We start from the raw sequence: 5659 nt of genomic DNA on the forward strand, positions 1-5659 counted from the left end.
CCTAGATATTTTGTTCAATATATAGTGATGTGTTTAAGTGATTTGAAAAACAAAGACTATATTTGGGCTTAGGGTATGGGTGTCCCTTTGGTATTTTTTTTAAAGGCTTTTCATTGCTTGTTCTTAGGCCTTGATGGACAGGATCTGGCAAGACACTGGTTGCTGCTGACAAAGGTAGAATTTTCAGTTTGGATTGATAATATTCAAGCTTTGTGCAGTGGCAGTATTGTAGCCAATGAGGTTTATCCGAGGCGCGATTACTGCTAATTGATTGATAATATTCTATTCTAGGATGGTCATGTAAGCCAGCAGAATTAGTTACGACCTGCCAAATCAGTGGATTCACTTGAGTAGGCACTTAGAGCCAACATTTTCCTGCCATGTACCCTGTCATCTTTTTCTTGGCATTTTCTGAGTCGATGAGTCAGTCTGTAATATTTACTGAGTGGCTTCTGGGTATAGAATATGAGGCGCTGTATCAGGAACTATAAAAACTGTTCAGAGCATGAGGGACTGTACATACATCATGTATCATGGGTTACATATGGAAGAAAAACCATCAACCTCTGTGGTTAGAATTGTCAATCAAGGTACTTGCCAGTTCAAAAATCTTCTCCTGGGAAGCCTCATAATGTCTGTTCATACCTACATGCTCTATGATGTGGTCCTAATGAAAGGTTGGTATAATCTGCACTTCATATCTCCACCACCTTAGACTCAGGGTGGATCTGACCTAAATCCAATCATTTGTTGACTGGTTAATGATGTATCATTGCTCAGAATGACCTAAGGATAAGCAGCAGTGCCACCAAGGTAGGGCTTGAGTAGGGAGTGGCCAATGTCTATGGTTGAAGTCATTCAATTATTTGAGTTTCTATTTAGACATCAGAATTGCTACTAGAGTCAAGGATATATATTTTTTTTCTTTTTTTTTTCCTTTTAGAGAGAGAGTGAGTTTAGGAATATAAGGGGGGTGGGGAGGGGGAGAGGGAGAGAAAGAATCTTAAGCAGGCTCCATGCCCAGTGTGGAGCCAGACTTAAGTCTTGATTTCACCACCCTGAGATCATGACCTGAGCCGAAATCAAGAGTGACCACTTAACTGACTGAGCCACCGAGGCGCCCCAAGGAAGTATTTCTTTGTGCAGAGTTCTGAGGCATGTCTCCCCAGTCTTGGGATTCCTGAGATTTAGCTAGGACAGGATCAAACTCATTAATGCATGTTTATTGTTTCCTCTTTAGTTGTTCACTTCCCCACTCCCTCATAGTGCTTGCTGAGATCATTCTCTAAATATACTGCCTTTCTTAGTGCCTGCTTTGTGAGGAGTTCAAACCAATATACTCTACTCCTAGAGTTATGCTATACCTCTTTGGGGAAGTGGGATTTCAGGGACTAGTATAGGATGTGGTCATTCAAATGGATGTTAGTTCTACCACTTTATAGCACTGCTGTTCTTAACAGAAACTTCCCAGGCAGGAAACTGATTTTTTTTTTTGAGATGGGGGTGGGGAGTGAGAGGTGGGGGTGAGGGGAGAAGAGCAGAGGGAGGGGGAGAGAGAATCTTAAGCAGGCTCTACGTCAAGTGCAGAGCCCTTCGCCTGGCTTGGTCTCACAAGCCTGCGATCATGACCTGAGACAAAAATCAAGAGTCAGACGCTTAACTGACTGAGCCACCCAGGCACCACAGGAAATTGAATACTTGAAAACACTTCTAGAGGTGACTTTCTTGGCTAACACTCAGATTAGGCCTCTTGAATGGACAAAGAGAATTGTGCGTTAAAATATTAATTAGTTCTTTGAAATTAATGATCTAATACTGAGACTAGTTATCAAAGGAATATTTTTTGTTGAACTAGGCAATGATTCTATTATACATGCTATCTTATATTTCCAAAATAATAAAACCAATAGAGTATAAAGCCATTAGGAGAAGGAAGGGAAAAATGCAGGGGGAGGGGGAACAGAGGGGGAGACGAACCATGAGAGACTATGGACTCCGAGAAACAAACTGAGGGTTTTAGAGGGGCGGGGGGTGGGGGATGAGTTAGCCTGGTGATGGGTATTAAGGAGAGCAGGTACTGAATGGAGCACTGGGTGTTATATGCAAACAATGAATCATGGAACACTACATCAAAAACTAATGATGTGGTGACTATGATGAGTATGGTGACTAACATAATAAGATTAAATTTAAAAAAAAATATGAAGCCAATTAATAAGAACTGTGTTTTTATTGATCACATAACCTGTGGCAAAACAATGATAATTGAATTTTAAGTCTCCATATTTGTATGAGGAGTAGCTCCTACAACCTGCACTAGAGAGAAAGATTCAAAATGTATTGGTAAATAAACCTCATGGAATGGGCATATATGGTAGGCTGGAGAAGTTCTTCAGAGAAAGTTAAGTGGGAATGCCAAATCTGTTTTCTAAGGAGTAAATTGTATAGCACTTGGGACATTTTTTTCACCACACAGTAAAGTTCCCTATGAGATAGATTTTTCCTTCAGAGCTGTGCACAGTCATGTCTGAAGTTGCATAATAGGAAAAAGTATAAAATAAACATTCTAAATAACCAACATAGAGATACAGTGACAGATCAAATCTCATGTCCAAATAAAAGTTATTTTTTCTTTTTGTTTTAATTATGGATAAAGGCTAGGAATCTTACTTTTGCTTCTTTTCACCAATGACAACTAATGAATCTTTGATCAAGTTCAACATTTCATACATTAAGAAATAGGTGCAATAAAATTTTTATATACCTTTTTTGTGAGGTTAAAATCAGATTGGTATTTTCATTCAGATTCCAGAACTGCTTGTATCCAAAATTGTGTTCTTCCTATCTTTCAGAGTCTTTATTATTCTGTCTTCTGTCCGTCCTTCCTCATGCTGCTTTTCATTGTCCTCATCACAGTGAGGTGTCAGCACTTTCACTTTCAAAGAGAATATATGGTGCATTCCCCTGAGCCCTTTCTCTAAGATAGCCAGCTCCTAGCAGCAAGCGACTTTAATAGGGGTATGTGTCTTTATTCATTTGTGGAGTCACAGGATCTGGATGATGAAAGCTCTGGCACTATGGTGGAGGTAGGTCTCATTGTTCTTGCACAATTCTGTTACCAGCTTAATTGATCCTGCTCATGTTAGAAGGCAATTTGTGTCAGACCAACACAAAGGGAGACAACCAATAAAAGGCTATACATACTCTTTAGAGCCAAGTTGTACACTCTTACAGAGCTGCTGCCAGGCAGATTTCTATGCTTCAGCATTATGCAGGGAGTGGGGGAAAAAGATAAAGGTTAAGAGAATCATTTTCTCAGGGGGCCAATTAAATGAGGGGATTGTATGTAAAGAGTGAACACATTGGACCTCTCAGGTACAGACTGCCTAAAATGCAATTTAACGTCTATGGCGCATAGAATTATCAATTCATGAGTAATGATCAGTGGAAAATTCTTTTAATGCTTAGAAAGAATATTATAGTGTTAGAGAATTTGAATAAAAATGTTTCAAATGTGCATAGCAAGCCTAATATATCACTCTCTTTGCTAAGAGCGGAAAAAAGTTATTAATTTTTGCTTTGTGTACAATTTAAGGATTTAAAGGCTGTTTCTTTTCTTAAAGAAAAAAAAAAGACTCAGGATACTTAAACTTCTTTTCTATAGTGGCTAAACTAATATAAAAGAATTATAATGTTTCATTTTTTAGATGATTGACTTTTGGCACTGAAACAAAGCAAAACAAAAACAAAAAACCCAAAAAACAAAAAGACAAAAAATGTAGAATGACTTGGTGGCCCAGAGTTGGGTAGGGGAAATGTAGGGGGGACATTCCTAGAGCGATAGCAACCTGATATGTGCTTACATGCAAAACTCATGTTTAAAGGATTAACACTTTGATGGAAAAATAATTGCATCATAATTTTTGAATATTAATTTCACAAAAAAGCAGTTTTGTTTGAAGGCAATTTTCTAGAATATAGGTTTTGTTTATTTGTTTTGGCATTTCTCTGAGTAGCTCTTTATCAGAGGAAACTGTTCAGGTCCTTCCCATGACTTTTAATCGCTACACATCTGTCTTTAGTCTGATTTTGATTCCTTTTCACACTTTCAGATAGGACTGAGAGGTGACCCTAATTTATTGCTGAACAGAATTAGAGATAGACAATTTTTATAAGTTTGATGAAGTTTGAGAATTCTCATCTTAAGACTAAATTAGGGTATTATATCCATCTAAAAAGCTTCCTTAATACCTTCTTTTACAAGTTGCTGATTAATTTCAAGCATCACACTGATCCTCATATTTCATTTTTAATTCATTTTTCTATATTCTTTGATTTTTTTCATTTTATATAAATTGAACACTCCTTGTGGATAACCTTTGTGGGTATGTATAAAACAGAAACCAAAGCATCTGACCATATAGAACTTTAAATCACTTTTGTGTATTTCTTCCTGGAAAGAATGTGTATGTCAGTCAAGAATTGGAAATGAAACTGGAGATAGGGAAACGCTTTCCTCTTCTTAGTAAAGAAAGGTGGTTTGGTAAGACTAAGATATAAATTAAAAGTATGTAAATGGAAGTTTGTACATATATATTTCCTGATAAGTGATTCTGAACCATTCTAAGACTTTTTTACACATCCATCTGTAGGTGGTTTTCTCATATTTATCAAGATAATATTGATAGATAGACATAGGCTAGTGTCTTAATTTCAGTTTTTATGTATTTTTTTTTATTGCTGAGGAGGCAGTTGATTCAATCTTAGCCAGCATGAGCATATCTGTGTTGAATAAGTAAGTTGTCCTGAATGGAAAAATAATCTGTACCATAAATAGATGCAATTTGTGAAAATTTTCTACTGTGATAATATTTCCTTTCAATTTTATAACCTTTCCAGGAATATCAGTTATGTTTTCAGTAAGACCTTAAAGTATAAAAGTATGAAAGATTTATTTTCTATGATATATACACACATACATTTGGCAGAATGTTATTTGCAATAATAACTTATGCATTCCATCTCCTCCTCTAATGTTTCCAATTTGCTCTGTGACCTGCTCTCATTCCAGCAGCTAGACCATGAGACATCCAGTGTGTCAAGGCAGCTTTGTTATAGCAGAAAGCAGAGAATAAGAGTCAAATTTTTAATTTTTGAAAGAAAACATCAAATACAATACAAACATTTTGGAAAGATAAAAGATAAATGAGAGTCTCATTTTGCCTGTGTTCTATGGACTATATGAAGAATCTCCAGACTGGGTGGACAGAAGAAAAAGGGGGAAAAAAGCACTCTTAGTCTCTGGTAGATTCCTGGAAATGGGTCAGATAGAGCTCCCCCCCCCCCCCACATTTCCCACCCTTAATTACCAAATCCAAGAAAAATGAAAACTCAGGTGGACTTGATGAACTTTGAGAGTGGAATGATCCTATACTCTTTGAGCCAGATCCTAGGAAATGAAAGGCTCCATGTTTTCTCTTTACCTTAGCATGGTTCAGAAACATCTGTGTGGGTATGTAGGCAAATGGGCCTGAAGCAGCCCTCTAGAATATTCATGTGCTCCTGCAGAGCTCAGAGAGCAACAGAAATATTTTCTGAATGGCAGAAAGCAGTATGACCGTGGCACAGAGAGCCAATGAAACTTCATATACCTTGTGAT

At 37.2% G+C, this 5659-nt stretch overlaps 1 non-coding gene across 1 annotated transcript; it reads left to right on the forward strand.

Annotated features, from left to right (window-relative positions):
• Positions 1 to 206: 206 nt before the first annotated feature.
• LOC118017258 lies at positions 207 to 353 on the forward strand. The gene has a single exon (XR_004681100.1). It is a non-coding gene; the product is annotated as a U4 spliceosomal RNA (small nuclear RNA).
• The last annotated feature ends 5306 nt before the right edge of the window (positions 354 to 5659 follow it).

Source organism: Mirounga leonina, unplaced genomic scaffold, assembly GCF_011800145.1.
Source record: "Mirounga leonina isolate KUSES-001 unplaced genomic scaffold, KU_Mleo_1.0 Mir_168, whole genome shotgun sequence".
Lineage (NCBI taxonomy): Eukaryota > Metazoa > Chordata > Mammalia > Carnivora > Phocidae > Mirounga > Mirounga leonina.